Source organism: Odocoileus virginianus, chromosome 15 (assembly GCF_023699985.2).
Source record: "Odocoileus virginianus isolate 20LAN1187 ecotype Illinois chromosome 15, Ovbor_1.2, whole genome shotgun sequence".
In the NCBI taxonomy this organism is placed as follows: domain Eukaryota; kingdom Metazoa; phylum Chordata; class Mammalia; order Artiodactyla; family Cervidae; genus Odocoileus; species Odocoileus virginianus.
In genome coordinates, this window is record NC_069688.1 from 58675520 (window position 1) to 58692362 (window position 16843).

The following is a 16843-nucleotide window of genomic DNA, read 5'->3' on the forward strand; positions in this document are numbered from 1 at the left end:
GCTCGGGGAACAGGGTTCTGGTCGGGGACGTCGGGCGTCCCCGCCGAGGTCCCCCTTCCTTAAGTAAGTGGTGATGCTGCTAAAAAATCCGGGTGCCCTGGCCCAGATTCAGGGACTCGGTGTGTTTTATTTCAGTCCCTCCGAGTGATTATAATGCAGGAAATTGTTAAGAGAGGTACCAAGTAATGAGTGTCCCGCATCCGGTATTTTCAAGAAATGAAGAGGGGAGGAAACCTGGGCAGAGTGCGTGATTGCATATACTGTTCCACGGGAGATGTCTTTCGATCCCTCCTTCCAAAACGTGCTGAATGTTTTTGCAGTGAAAATCTTTGATGCAGAAGTTTCTGCTTTTAAATACTTTAAGTTCTCAATTTTTGCTGAATGTCGTCATGAACAAACCTGTACTTAGCAGGTATTTTAGAGTCTGTGGCGCTTAAAAGGAAATTTTAGGACTCAGCCTCCCTCCAGGATTATATAATCAAAGATAATATTCATATACATATATATATATATATTCATTTTACTCTGTTTATTTTTACTTTAGTGTTTCAGAAAGTGAAGAATAACTTTTCTGTTGACAGTCACTTTATCCTTTTAAAGAACTAAATTTGTAAAAGCTATGCCAATCCTGAGAGTTTAAATATGAAGGTTTATGAGTATTTTTTTATTTTTTTTTCTTTTCATTATGCCTTTTTCACTTTGAGTTTTCTTGCAATATCTTCAGGTGAAATAATAAAGTGGGCATATCAAATTTTAGCCTTAATCAGGCTTGTATTTAAACCTTGTTAACTTGCTATCATGGTTTACACTTGATAAGAGCTAATGATTAAACCAGGTCACAATAATTACATAGAAGATTTTTCTTAGAGCAAATAGGGCACATCAGAGTTTTTTTTTTTTTTAATTGTAGATGAGACACTATTTAAATATAAAATTCTAGTTTGATGAGGTTGTGGGGCAATAGACTCAGATACTGCTGGTGAGAGTATAAATTAGTATGTAACCCCAAACTCCCGTATCTTCATAGTAGTCTCTGATCCTCCTCCAGCAGGTGTAGTCACACATTTAGGGTGGAACTCATCTCACACCGGCATCCATTCCAGTCAGTGGTACCTTCTGGGCTTGCTCAACCCTCCTTATTGGTATATAATATACCAGCATTTTATACATTAAGTTATGGACTCTGTCTGCCAAGCAGGAGACACATGTTTGACCCCTGGGTCAGGAAAAGCCTCTGGAGAAGAAAATGGCAACCCGCTTCAGTATTCTTGCCTGGAAAATCCCGAGGACAGAGGAGCCTAGCAAGCTATTGTCAGTGGGTTTGCAAAGTGTTGGATACAATTTAGTCACTAAACAGCAACATGGATTAGATTACAGTATAATAGTTAATAGGACTGTGTGTATTGGAATCTTCACTGTGCTGGCAGTGTGATCTTGGGCAAGTTCCTTAGCATCTCTGGGCTTTGGTTCCGCATCTGTAAAATGAGATAATACTTAGTTCGTTGGTTGTTAAGAATTAAATTCACAAATACTTATAAGGCACTTCCCACAGGGCCTGGCGCATGTTAATCACTGAGGAAGTGTTCTTTTTCATTATTATAAAAAATACGTTCACATTTTCTAAAATCAAAATTCCAGGACGTATTTGCCCTAATATGACTATCTGGAAATAGGGCCTGTAAAGAGGTAATTGAGGTTAAATGAGGTCCTGAATGTAGCACCCATATCCAGGTGCTGCTGCTGCTAAGTCGCTTCAGTCGTGTCTCTGACCCTTAGACAGCAGCCCACCAGGCTTCCCCGTCCCTGGGATTCTCCAGGCAAGACCACTGGAGTGGGTTGCCATTTCCTTCTTCCAATGCGTGAAAGTGAAGTCGCTCAGTCCTGTCCAACTCTTTGCTACCCCATGGACTGCAACCTACCAGGCTCCTCCATCCATGGGATTTTCCAGGCAAGAGTAATGGAGTGGGTTGCCATTGCCTTCTCCAATCCAGATGGGTTTGTACCTTAGAAGAGGAGCTCTTGTTCTGCCAGATGAGGACACAGGAGAGGGGGGCAAGCCAGCAAGAGAGGTCTCAGCAGGAACCAAATCAGTAGGCTTCTTGGTCTCAGACCTTTCAGCCTCCAGAACTGCGAGATAAGAAATATCTGTTGTTTCAGGCACCCACAGTATGGCATTTTGTTATGGAGCCTGAGCTGACAGAGATGGTATGTTTTTACATTTTCTAGAAGCAAACAAAGAAATTGAATAGAAATTATTCAAAATAAACTGTTGCATTTCATATACTAGGTAAACCTGTCAGTTGTTGTTATTTAACTTATATGCAGAGTACATCATGAGAAACACTGGGCTGGAAGAGGCACAAGCTGGAATCAAGATTGCTGGGAGAAATATCAATAGCCTCACATATGCAGATGACAGCACCCTTATGGCAGAAAGTGAAGAAGGACTAAAGAGCCTCTTGATGAAAGTCAAAGAGGAGAGTGAAAAAGTTGGCTTAAAGCTCAACATTCAGAAAACTAAGATCATCACATCGGTCCCATCACTTCATGGCAAATAGATAGGGAAACAGTGGAAAGAGTGGCTGACTTTATTTTTCTGGGCTCCAAAATCACTGCAGATGGTGATTGCAGCCATGAAATTAAAAGACACTTACTCCTTGGAAGGAAAGTTATGACCAACCTAGACAGCATATTAAAAAGCAGAGACATTACTTTGCCAACACAGGTCCATCTAGTCAAGGCTATGGTTTTTCCAGTGGTCATGTATGGATGTGAGAGTTGTACTATAAAGAAAGCTGATCACTGAAGAATTGATGCTTTTGAACTGTGGTGTTGGAGAAGACTCTTGAGAGTCCCTTGGACTGCAGTGATATCCAACCAGTCCATCCAAAAGGAGATCAGTCCTGGGTGTTCATTGGAAGGACTGATGTTGAAGCTAAAACTCCAATACTTTGGCCACCTGATACGAAGAGTTGACTCATCTGAAAAGACCTCGTTGCTGGGAAAGATTGAAGGCAAGAGGAGAAGGAGACGACAGAGGATGAGATGGTTGGATGGCATCACCGGCTCAAAGGACATGGGTTTGGGTGGACTCCGGGAGTTGGTAATGGACAGGGAGGCCTGGCATGCTGCGGTTCATGGGGTCGCAGAGTAGAACATGACTGAGCGATTGAACTGAACTGAGTCACCAAGTTGTGTCTGACTCTTTGCAACCCCATGGACTGCAGCATGACAGTCTTCCCTGTCCTTCACTATCTCTCAGAGTTTGCTAAGACTCATGTCCATTGAGTTGGTGATACCATCCAACCATCTCATCCTGTCGCCCTCTTCTCATCCTGCCCTCAATCTGTCCGAGCATCAGGGTCTTTTCCAGTGAGTCAGTTCTTTGCATCAGATGGCCAAAGTATTGGAGCTTCAGCTTCAGCATCAGTCCTTCTGATAAATATCAGGGTTGATTTCCTTTAGGATTGACTGGTTTGATCTCCCTGCAATCCAGGGGACTCTCAAGAGTCCTCTCCAGCAACATAATTCAAAAGTATCAGTTCCTCAGCACTCAGCTTCTTTATGGTCCAGCTTTCACATCTGTACATGACTAGTAGAAAAACCATAGCTTTGACTATACAGTCCTTTGCAAAGTGATGTCTCTGCTTTTTTAATATGCTGTCTAGGCTTGTCATAGCTTCCCTGTCAGTGGATCATATCATACACTTGATAGTGTAACACTCAGAGAGGTCTAGAAACTATTCTAGAAAAACGGTTTCCCCTTTTCAGAAACTCTGGGAAGTTCAGATACCTTTCAGATCTCTTTATCCTTAAGCCCACTGATACTTTTTAGTACAGAGAATACCTCTGTTTAGCTGTCAGTTTGGAATTCTCATCAACTCCATTCTCTATCTGGCCTTCCCTGGTGGCTCAGCTGGTAAAGAATCCACCTTCAATGTGGGAGACCTGGCTTCATTCCCTGGGTTGGAAAGATCCCCTGGAGAAGGGAAAGGCTACCCACTCCAGTGTTCTGGCCTAGAGAATTCCATGAGCTATATAGTCCATGGAGTCACAAAGAGTTGAACTCGACTGACCGACTTTCACCATTCTCTATCTAGATGGCAGTTTTTTTTTAACATGCTTCCCTGACTACATGGAAAATTGGGGACTTACTGATGCTGACGACTTAAGATGAAGTTTGTTCCTGCAGTTTGAACTCAGGGGATTATAAAATTCTATACCAAGAAGGCTGCTTGCTAAAAATACAATTTATTTTTGTGATTACTGTAGCAGTCACATTCAGTTATAGAGAGCAGAACTCATAAAATTCATTCTAGCTCTTAAGAATCACTCTTAAGAGTAAGAATTTTTACAGGATATTCATAGGAGAGCTGAAGACACATAGGTAGAATTATGAGAAAAGTACCCAAAATCACATTGTAAGAGAAGTTCACTGTTCAGGAGACAGGATTTCCCCCCTCTGCCCCTCTTGCATCCTTGGGGCTGTTGTTCAGTTGATAAGTTGTGTCTGACTCTTTAACAACCCCGTAGACTAACCCACCAGGCTTCTCTGTCCACAGGATTTCCCAGGCAGGAATACTGGAGTGGGCTGCCATTTCCTTCTCCAGAGGATCTGACTCAGGGATGGAAGCTGCATTGGCAGGCAGATTCTTTACCACTGCACCACCTGGGAAGCCCTCCTTCCAGTTAGTTAAAGGCTTATCCAACAGTACTGAACAGTAGTCGGAGACAAAGTATGTCAGAAGAGAGAAACCGTACAGAATTCACTGAGGTTTACAACAACAGAAGTTTTTAGAATAAAAAAAAATGATTGAAACATAAGTAAAAAAGTTCAGAGCTAAAGGGAGACGTGAATATGCAAATGTGTAAGCTGGCTAGCACTGAGCAGGACAGAAGAGAAAGTCTGCGTGTAGGCGTACGTGATATAAGGACAGCAAGAAGAAAGGGCGGTCCTAAAAGGGTCTTCCGTAGGGAGTGAGAGTTAGACTGGGGACAGACTTCTCAGCAACAGGACTGGCTATTAGGAAGTAAGCAGTTCCCTCCAAGCTCCACTTTCCTGAATCAGGGAAACGACTTTGACCTTAGAATTCTATACCAAGTCAATCTACTGACAAAATATGAAGGCAGAACGAAAAAGAAAACTAAACATAAACTGAAACTTTTATGTCCCAAATCCTCTTTTTTAAGGATGTTACTTGAGAATGTTGACTGGCAAAACAAGGGAACTGTCCCAAGAAATGGGAGCAGGTTGGATCTGTTAACAATAGAACTAATTCAGCGAAGCAGTGAAGGTAAGTTCCAGAGTGACAGCTGGGGCGCAGGCCTAAGAGCCACCCATCCAAACAAAGATGACAGAGTTGTGAGAGTTTTCCGTAGCAATGAAAAAGCCCCCAGATGTGAGAGTAAATGGACATGTTGGAGGACCTTATACTAATGATGCCATAAAAATAGACCATTCAAGAAAGAAAAAAGGCAGAAGTCTAGTAGAGGTGGGTGTGTAAGGCAAAAAGTATTTTTTTAAAAAAATATGTGTAGTCATAGAATACAACTTATCTGGGTAGATGTAACCTACACATTGTTGACTGATTTTTCAGTTACAGTTCACCTGTACACAAAGCAAGACTCCCTTAACTGTGGCTACAAATGAGATTATAAATGTTATCCATGATGAAGTAAAAGAGAACGAAACAGATGAAGAGTGCAGTATGGGATACAATGCTTTTATTTGACTAAGTGAAGAGATACTACTTATAGTTGAAATAAGAAGTACAAATGTAAGTATATTGCTTAACCTCACAAATGGAAGCAATGGAAAGCTAACAATAGTGATATAATTTATTAGGTATTGAAGATCGGGAAAACTTGATCTAAGTAAACATTGTTAATTTAGTAAAATCCTTACCTATCTTAGCAGAAAGTGAGTACGCAAGATCTAATATTGATCCATCTAGAATGAGCAGCATAAATATATTATTTAGAGCTGATATAGGGTTAACAGTAAGGTAAATGCGACTGCCTGTGGGGAACAAAATTGGAGAAATTGGGAAGGACGGGTTGGAGACTTGTCGCCTTTGGTGTTAAATTGCTTCATTCATTTATATAACAAACATTTGTTGCATGCCCAAATTGTCCCAGACACTCATAAATGAAACATGATTGGGCAGAATTTCTTTGGCAGATAATGCCAAAATTTGAAATTGAGTTTTAGACAGCCTTGTCCTTAAAATTTTTTATTAGGCAGTTGATGCCAGCATGTTGCTTCCGTCTTCTCTTTCCCTTGCTGTTACATTGTTATTCTCTAACACAAGTTTTTTTTAGTCCTCTGGTACCCACACCCAGTCTTGTTTGTTGGTGTGTGGGGAACTCATGAATGGCGCGATCAAGGAGAACTATTACCTGTTCTACCTGTCCTCTCCAACGGCAGAGCTGGGAGGGTCCCAGGATTTCTGTGGTGGGGATTTGTGTTGTGGGATTCCAGGTAGTTATGAGATATTGCCGTGAGCTGAAGCAGCAAGGATGGTTAGCAGACTGAGTGGACTAGTTGGGAGCAGGGCTGAGAAAGGCCTTCTCTTTCTCACAGATGCAGGTACTAGACTAGTGCTTCTCAGTCAGGGTTGCATGTCAGAATCACCCGGGAGCACTTTAAAAACTGAATGCCCAGGCACAACCCCCGCCCTTCTTACCCTCTCCACTACCGATTCAATTTAGAAGTTTCTGGTAAAGGGGCCTCAGGCACAGGATTCAGATCATTAGCATACAGTTCATAAGCTATTTCAGCACACTTGATTGAGGTGAAACATCAGAACTTCGAAACACTTTTCATTCTGATACTCATAAAGTCTGAGAAAGACCAACACTCACTTCTTTGACCTTAAAATACATAATTACAGTGTAGATACAAAATACATAGCTTTTACTCTGTTAATTAGTTTAATTCAGTAGTCAGAGAGCCCCCTAAACAAACATCCTCGTTTGCAGTTCCAACCTCACCTCTTACCCTCAGTGTCCACATGCTGTTTCCACACATGACAAGGCCACTCTCCTCAGGTTTTTCATGAGCTGCTCTTTCTGCCTCAAACACTGTTTCTACCATATCCGAAAGGCTAAATGCCTCACCACCTTAGAGTCTACTCAAATATTATTACTTCCTCAATGAGGCTACTGATGAAACAAAATCATTTTAAGGCAGGAAAAAAATTAGCATGAAATTTTCTCTGCTGTCTGAGCCACTGCTGCTGCTGAGTCGCTGCAGTCGCGTCTGACTCTGCGCGACCCCACAGACGGCAGCCCACCAGGCTCCCCGTCCCTGGGATCCTCCAGGCAAGAGCACTGGAGTGGGGTGCCGTTTCCTTCTCCAATGCAGGAAAGTGAAAAGTGAGAGTGAAGTCGCTCAGTCGTGTCCGACTCTTCACAACCCCATGGACTGCAGCCCACCAGGCTCCTGCATCCATGGGATTTTCCAGGCAAGAGCACTGGAGTCGGGTGCCATTGCCTTCTCCGTTGAGCCACTGTATCATCCCCTTAATGCGCATTGTGCACCTGCATTAAACATTAACTAGTTTATCTAAGCTGGCTTAACACTCAACATTCAAAAAACTAAGATCATGGCATCTGGTCCCATCACTTCATGGCAAATAGATGGGGAAACAGTGTAAACATTGACAGACTTTGTTTTCTTCGGCTCCAAAATCACTGCAGATGGTGACTGCAGCCATGAAATTAAAAGACATTTGCTCCTTGAAAGAAAAGCTATGACCAATCTAGACAACATATTAAAAAGCAGAGACATTACATTACTAACAAAGGTCCACCTAGTCAAGGCTATGGTTTTTCCACTGGTCATGTATGGTTGTGAGAACTGAACCATAAAGAAGGTTGAGTGCTGAAGAATTGATGCTTTTGAACTGTGGTGTTGGAGAAGACTCTTGAGAGTCCCTTGGACTGCAAGGAGATCAAACCAGTCAATCCTAAAGGAAATCAGTCCTGAATATTCATTGTAAGGACTGATGCTAAAACTGAAACTCCAGTACTTTGGCCACCTGGTTGAAAGAGCCAACTCCTCAGAAAAGACCCTAATCCTGGGAAAGATTGAAGGCAGGAGGAGAAGGGGTGACAGAGGATGAGATGGTTGGATGGCATCACCGACCCAATGTACATGAGTTTGTGCAAACTCCAGGAAATGGTGAAGGACAGAGAAGCCTGGGGTACTGCAGTCCATGACTCACAAAGACTCAGACACGACTGGGTGACTCAAAACAACAACAAGATTACCTAAGAAGACAGGAATTCCTACGTGTAAACACACACACACACAGAGTTAATTTCCTGCTACTATCAGCAAGGAAACTCCTTAGGAGATAACATTCCCTACTTAAGCATGTAAGGGGTTATGATGACCCACTACTCACCTTACTGGAATATGTGAACTGTCAATATGTTCCTTTGATATATAAACCTTTTATGTATAACCCTTTGTCTCAAAAACTTACATAACTGTGCTTTGATCTCTAACAAGCAGAGCATGCCTCAGAACTTTTGAAAGACTGTCTCCCTAGTTAGAATCCTTAGATAAGCTTGATTAAAATTTTCCGTTTCTTTCTTAGATTACTTATTTTTTCCATCAGCACTGGGGTAGCATAGTTGGCAAGATATCAGAGATACCGACCCGAGGACCCCTGGAGTCTGCCCTGAACCGGTGCTTGGAACCAGCATGGCCACCCGAGCCTCTCTGGCTTCTCAGTACTCCTCAGATGTTCCAGTGAGTTCTCCTGATATATGGACTCATTGCTTTTAAGTGGATAGTTTTATTTGAGCTGTTTTACTTATGATTTGGAGTCTTAAGTGACACTGATGCATTTCCTAAGCAGAGACCAAAGGGGGAGCTTGGTGGTAGGTCAAGGGAAATACAGGTGACTGTTCTTTTTTTAATTTGACTGAAATTGGAAAAAACCCAAACAAACCCAGTTTGTCTGAACAAGCTATTTGCTAGTGAAATGAGAGATTGAATTATTTAGCTCTGGAGAACTGAGGATATTTGGTTCTTCTGGCCTTAAGGTGTCCTCAGGGGACTGAGCATCTAGTGCGTAAGGATCCATCCCCATGATGTGCAGTAGTCCCACAGAGAATCCGACCACAACCATTAAGCAAATACTCTTCTTCCAAGGATGCATAAGGCAAAGACTGATTCTCCAGTATTACAAGCACCCACAGTGGTTTCAGACTGTCAAGGGAGAAGTTAGGGCACACATAAGAGCTGAACCAACTCAGGGGCAAGTCCGTGGGGAGCTCAGCCCACGTCCAGTCCACCACGCTGTCCTCAGGAAGTTGTTCAGATCATGCTGCATATCTGAACTAGGCAACTGAATTAATAATGGGAAATTGTTCCCCAAAGGACGACCAGCTTTCTGATGGACAACTGGGTTTATGTCTCACACTTAGGAAACCAATAAGCTGCAAGTGCTTAGTTGGGAACGGACAAAAGTCTCATCCTGAAAATGGCCAGGATGGAACTCATCTGACATTCCAAAACTGGCTTTGGTAGACAGAGAAGGCTGGTTTGATGAAACAGCTTTACAGAATTCTGACCCTAAGGGAACAGAACTTGTTTCTTTCTCCTTGTACATTGAGAAGTAAATATTCTGTCAGGGCTCCCAGGAACTTTTATCTTACTCTTATCTAGAGCATCTCCAATTGCTGAGACTGAGAAAAGGAAAGGGGGCGTGAAGGAAACTTTTAAACTGAAGCAGGAAAACTGTGAGAGCTCTGTCTGTGTCTGTATGGATGGATGGATACCTGTGTGTGCATTACAAATATATCTTCACCTCCAGATAATATTACCAAGGTTAATTTGTGAAAGAGCTCTGTTTAATTGGCTTAAATAAAATTAAGCTCATATAAATACTCAGAAATATAAAAGAAACTAACCCCAAGGAATTTGAGCTTCAGGTGATCTGGAAAATAGTGTTACGGTACTATCTGGTATTAAAGTTAGTTTAAGTTTGTTGGTTTAATCAACAGACATGTCTCTAGAATCATCAGTATTAAGTGCAATTTTATTATACTGAGGTTTGAAAGAAAGAAAAGAAAGTGAAGTCCCTCAGCCGTGTCCAACTCTTGTGACTCCATGGATTATAGCCCACCAGGCGCCTCCATCCATGGAATTTTCCAGGCAAGAGTACTGGAGTGAGAAAAAAAAAAAAAAAGAGTACTGGAGTGGGTTGCCATTTCCTTCTGAAGGGGTTCTTCCTGACCCAGGGACTGAACCCAGGCCTCCCACATTGCAGGCAGATGCTTTACCATCCAAGCCACCAAGGAAGCCCCATACTGAGGTTTACTAGACGTCAAATAAGATCGTCAATCACAAATTGGGAACCCCAAATTGGCACTTACCGTGGGTGCTTGCCAACTGCGTCTGTAAGGATTAAATTTTGCACCGCTGAAGCTGCTGGCCTCCAGCACCCCCTGAAGGAACTTAGGCTGGAGAGTAGAAATGAGGCAATCTGTGCTTCTGGAAACTGGCCAGAGAGGTCTTTGCATGGTTAGGTATTCTCAAGAACTGGTTTTATGAGCCCAGTTCTTGTATCTCTTCCTATCTAGAAAAACACTAAAATCCTTCATAGTGACAGTTGTTTCTTGTGACTAACAAAAGCTTCACAAGACCAGCAGAAACTTTTAGCAAAAAAAATGTGTGCTTGATTGCATGCACTCCCTCATTATCCTATACCCTATGTCCTAAAGAGATACTGTCTTTCCTCCCTCCCTCTCTGGAGCAGTTTCTCAGAGCTATCTGTGGTGCTTTTTCCTGGGCTACCATCCTTATTTACCCCAAATAAAATTTAACGCACAACTCTTACACTGCAATTTTTTTTTTTTTTAAAAGTCAAGTTTTGGCGACCATGAAGGGACCCAGAGTGGACTTCCCTCCTTCCTTTGCCTGAACTCTACAAGGAACCAGACCCTTAATACCAGCAGTGGCCCCTTGAGCCCATCCACCTCCCTGGGGAGTCCAGGCGAATTTGGGTAAGTCTCCTAGTTCTCGGATCTCCTCTTCTGGTTAAAGATCCTGAGTTTTATTTGGTGGCAGAGCAGGTTTTCTGCCCCCTCCCAGATGAAAGATACTGAGGGGCCAGCTGAAATGTACCACGGCATACCTACCCAGGGTCTGGATACTGGGTGGAGCTTGGTTGAAAGATACTGAGGAATATACCCAACCAGCTGAAAGATACTGGGTAGGGCTCGGCCAAGGAATACTCACCCAGTTGGAAGATACTTTTGAAAAATATCAGAGTTTTCTCCGTTGTAGGAGACTGAGTAGTCTTGCCTGAAGTGCTTAGGTAAGAGGCTGATCTGACGCTTTTCCTCAGTTTGGCTGCCTTAATAGAATTTGTTGGGGTAAAAGTGAAGATATTGCATAAGAGCTTTGCTCCCAAGAAAAGGGACCAGTCTCCTCCCAGCTGGTTATGGCTTTCTCTGGTGACTGAGAAATTTATGGAGTGGTGGAGGCCAAGCCCTCATACCATGCAGTGGGCCCACAGGAAAACCCACTCATTAATTAAGCCACTTGCTCACCTGAGAGCTGCAGATAAGAACTGGCCATTCAGCCGTCTGAGTACCCATGTTGGTCTTAGACGGCCGGAGGGAGAATCCATGATGTGTAAGACAAGCTGAAATGTCTCTGGGGTGACGCCTAGAGGAGTTACGCTCACCAGCAGCGCACAGGCCCACCACACAATTTCACTAGAGAATTCTATCCCTGACGAATTCAACTTGAAATGGGAAATACAATCTCTCAAAGACAGAAATGAAGGGTGTCAGAAAGTCAATCTTCGACTGACACCCCAGCCAGACTCATATACAATACATAGGGAGTTCATCCTTACAAGGACTGAGTTCATTGGGAAAATTATACTAAAGGAAATCTCAATCTAAAATGGCCAAATTGGGGTTCTTTGATATTCTAAATTTGATATTTTTGCATGTACAGTTAGAAACGGCCAGCCATAAGATCAAACAGAGTGAATGGAATGCTTACTTTGACTGGTATTTAGGATCTTCTAAAAGAGGAAACAGTAGAGTAAGTTCTCTGTAGGAAACCAACAAGAAATTGCTTGAAACTGTACCAGAGCTAAAACAGGCCGCAAACCCTGACCCCGTCTCCCCCTCTGCTCCTCCTACGCCTTCGTCTATCTGAGCTCCCTGCTCCAGAAGCTTTCTCCTCTCAACCTCCTGCTGCTCCCCTTTCCTCAGAAGAGGAGAGTAAAAGATCAGAATTATAGCTCCCTTTAAGGAGACACCTGTTACATGGAGAGGTAAGCCATCCTTGGCAATCACCTATACACCCTGGACCAGAAGAGAACTTAGAGCTTTGGCTAAAGAATTTCCTGATCCAGTCAGGATCCATTGGGATAAGAAATTTGAATTAACCATCCAGACCGTTGAGCCCAGGTTTTCATATCTATATCAACTAATATAGCTATTAATTTCTGAAAGCAAAGCAAGGGAATGGGTAGAGAAAGCAGGGTGGAAACACCCCTTAATGGACTTTGAATCACATAATCCAGAGGTTTGCAATGAATGTCAGGAATTAGCTCAGAAATTACCTGATCTTATCCCAGAACTTTCCCCTAAAACTGTAGACTGGGCAAAGATTCAACAATGTAAGCAAAAACCAGATGAATCAATTCCAGAATGTTAGGAGAGATTTGAAAAAAACTTTTAAGCAATGACCTGAGTCATTCTCTAGCCATAAAATGGATCTTTTGCTCAACTCCACATTTTTAGAAGGTTTGGATAAGAATTTGGCCACTGATCAAAAGACACAATCTAGGTTGGTCTGCATTACATACTAATACCCTTGTTACACTGGGTGACCAAAGTTCCAAAACCATTAGAAAAAAAGGGGTTATTTGCAAAATCATGAACCTTCAACTGCGCCAGTTAAGTACCTAACATCAATCCAAGGTCAGCCAACCCCCATTTATTTCTTAACTGAGAGCAAAGCAAAAAGTTTGTTTTTACTGCAAAAACCCAGCATATCAGAAAATGAACTGAGAGTTAAGAAGAGGCCTAGAAGCAAACTGGATTTTAGATCAGAATTTCAAGTTGAACAAGAATAGGGCTGCTCCCAGGGAACCTGGAGAGTCTTTCCTCTTCTCTCTTAACACCTTGGGAGTAGTAGAAATGATTATACAAGGAGAAGCAATGAAAGCCCTTATACATAGGGGTCACCTCTTCAGTTTTGAACATTACCAAAATTAAAGGGTCTCTTCCTCAGAGTAATACCTTGGTACAGATGGTGGGGGCTTCTAATGTGCCTATTAAGGTTATTTAATCATTACCTTTAGAATTGTACTTAGGTGAACTTAAAAGAAGATACTCCTTTCTCCTAGTAGAAAATGGTCCTGTTGACCCAATAGGTAAAGACCTATTGGAAGCTTATGAAGCCCATATTTCTTTCATTCCTCAGGGAGAAATGTTTCTAGATCTAAAGGGTCAAGCAGACTTCCTTCATCATATAATGTTTGTGACTCATGATGAGGATGACACTGAACAAGACAACTTGCTAGGCTTAGTACCTAAAGAATTATGAGCACTTGATTCTACTAACATTGGATGAATACATTCCACATCCCCTATTCAAATTACTATAAGCCCATGCCCAGTATTTGTCAGTATCCATTAAGGCAGGAGGCTGTAGAAGGAATAAACCTTTAATGTCAGCTTACATTGAGAAGGGGCTTATTCTGCTTTGCACCAGCCCTTGTAACCCTTCCATTTTGCCAGTTAAAACACCAAATGGCAAGTGTTGAAAATTTGTACAGTACTTGAGATCTAGCTCAGTTGGTAAAGAATCACCTGCAATGCAGGAGACCTGGGTTTGATCCCTGGGTTGGGAAGATCCCCTGGAGAGGGGAATGGCTACCCACTCCAGTATTCTGGCCTGGAGAATTCCATTGACTGTATAGTCCATGGGGTCGCAAAGAGTCGGAATGACTGAGCAACTTCACTTCACTGAGATCTATCAATGCTGTTATTATCCCTCAACATTCTGTAGTGCCAAGCACTCACACCTTACTGTCCTATATTCCAAAAAAGAGTGACTTCTTTTCAGATAGATCTCTGCAGTGCATTTGTTAGTATTCCTGTCCATCCTGATGATCCCTGTCTCTTTTACTCAGCGATATACATGGACTGCAGTGCCACAGGGCTATACTGAGAGCCCCACTTACTTCTCTCAGATGTTAAAAGCTGATCTAGATGACTGGACTTTCCTCATAAGTCAGTGCTGATACAATATGTAGATAATTTACCTCTGTGTTCAAACTCTTTGTTAAACAGCCAACAAGACATTCACTCCAAAAGAAGTGTTAAAGGGACATAAAGTGTTCAAAGAAAACGTGCAATACCATAAGACTAGTGTAAAATATTTTGGACGTAGGATCTCTAAAAAAGAACTGTTAATTGATGTGGATAGAATTGAAAGGCCTTCTAGTCTTCCCTGCCCCGAAGACAAAAAGACAATTAAGGGTATTTCTAGGACTTGCAGGTTACTGCAGGAAATGGATCCCAGTTTTTTTTAATTGCTCAGCCACTGTATAATCTACTTGGACAAGACCAACCTGAACCTCTTTGCTGGAAAGTAGAGCATTCTGAAGGCAAGGAGAACTTAAAAGAATTTCTGACCAAGGCCCCAGCCTGGGAGCATCCAAATTATGAGTGACCCTTTGCCCTCTCTGTTTCTGAGAAAAAAGGCACTGCATTAGGAGCACTTACCCAGCAACATGGTGGTTACTGCTGACCAGTAGAACATTAGAGCCAACAGCTAGATTCGGTAGCAAGCACCACCCCCTTGCCTCCGAGCTGTCACAGCAAGAGCTGTGCTGTGTTAAACCAGAGAAGAGATGCTCATGAGTCACCCTCTCACTGTCTTTGCTCCTCACATGACTGAATTCTCATCACACACAACATTGTTCAGCAAGTTGATTAATTTCTCATGAGATTGTCTTGCTCTTACCAAATGTAACTCTACACAGATGCAGCAAGCTTAATCCAGCTACCTTGCTACCAGAGGAATCAGATGTCAATGATGAAAAAAATATATATATGATTATGTTGTTTTAACTGACAATTTTTTATCTCCCAGGATTATCTCCGAGAAAGCCTTATTGATAGTCCTGATTTTGTATTATTCACTTATGGTTCATATTTGCAGGGACTTCATGGTTATGCTGTTGTTTTTCCAGTATAAATTCTGGAGAGTGATCCCTTACCTAACATCTCCTTTGCCCAACAGACCAAATTAATAGCATTAACAAGAGCCTGCCAGTTGGCAAAGGGAAATCTGCTAACATTTACACTGACAGCCACTACAGTTTTGGGGTAGCACATGATTTTCTCATTCTTTGGAAACAAAGAGGATTTCTAACATCCTCGTTGTTATTCAGTAGTTCAGCCCTGTGTGACTCTGTGACTCATGGACTGCAGCATGCCAGGCTTCCCTGTCCTTCACTATCTCCCTGAGTTTGCTCACACTCATGTCCACTGAGCAGATGATGCCATCCAGCCATCTCATCCTCTGACACCCCTTCTCCTCCTGCCTTCAATCTCTCCCAGCATCAGGGTCTTCTCCAATGAGTCAGTTCTTTGTATCAGGTGGCCAAAGTATTGGAGCTTCAGCTTCAGCATCAGTTCTTTCAATAAACATTCAGGGTTGACTTTCTTTAGGATGGACTGATTGGATCTCCTTTTTGTCCAAGGGACTCTCAAGAGTCTTCTCCAACACCACAGTTCAAAAGCATCAATTCTTCGGCACTCAGCTTTCTTTATGGTCCAGTCTCACATCCATACATGACCACTGGAAAAACCATAGCTTTGACTAGATGGACTTTTGTTGGTAAAGTGATGTCTCTGCTTTTAAATATGCTGTCGATGTTGGTCATAGCTTTTCTTCTAAGGAGCAAGCGTTTTTAATTTCATAGCCACAGTCACCATCTGCAGTGATTTTGGAGCCCAAGCAAATAAAGTCTGTCACTGTTTCTATTGTTTTCCCATCTACTTGCCATGCTCTTTAGTGCATAAAAATTAAAAGCCATCTTGGTAAAACCTTAAACAAGGCCTTCTAGGGGGCAGCTCAGATTTCTCTGTGTCTTTCAGACGTAAATGTTCTATCTGATCTTCCAAGGTTGTTCTATTGTGTGTTTGTTCCTGTTAGGCCAGATAAGAAGTCTTTTTTTGTTTGTTTTTTCTGGCATTCTTAATGGATTGCATCTCTCTTGAGATATAATTTATTGTTAGCCAAATGATGCATCCTTTTAAAATTAGAGAAACTAACAGATTATTAAATCTAGAGTGCTCTTGCTGCAAGCAATTGTATTGGTACCTACAAAAGTCAAATTACCCTAAGAACTTTTTAGAAGGAAAAAAACTGGTTTAGGAAGCTTCATTGTGGCCTTCCCCTTAGGGGAACTTACAGATGCTAATAAGAACAATTAAGAATATCAACAAAAAAACCTTTAGAGAAAAAGAGTCTAGCTATTATTTCAAAGAGGTAAAAAAAAATTTTTTTAAGGAGTTACCTCAAATGAATAAAAATCTTTGGATGGTTGCTTAAAATGGGATAAATAAAATAGACATTTGTGTGATTAAAACAAGATTTGATTTTAATCAAGACAGTGATTTTTGGAGTTCAAGAAAATAAAGTCTGTCACTGTTTCCGTTGTTTTTCCACCTATTTGCCATGAAGTGATGGGACTGGGTGCCATGATCTTCATTTTTTGACTGTTGAGTTTTAAGCCAGCTTTTTCACTCTCCTCTTTCAGCTTCATCAAGAGGGTCTTTAGTT

At 42.0% G+C, this 16843-nt stretch overlaps 1 long non-coding RNA gene across 2 annotated transcripts; it reads right to left on the minus strand.

Annotated features, from left to right (window-relative positions):
• Positions 1-514: 514 nt before the first annotated feature.
• On the minus strand, positions 515-14859 carry LOC139038500 (uncharacterized). 2 transcript variants are annotated; one of them, XR_011491541.1, is made up of 3 exons: positions 14776-14859; positions 2004-2127; positions 515-1475 (listed from the first exon to the last, which is right to left on the minus strand). It is a non-coding gene; the product is annotated as an uncharacterized lncRNA (long non-coding RNA). The 2 variants fall into 2 exon arrangements; XR_011491540.1 differs by lacking the exon at positions 14776-14859 and adding an exon at positions 6994-7492.
• Positions 14860-16843: the final 1984 nt, after the last annotated feature.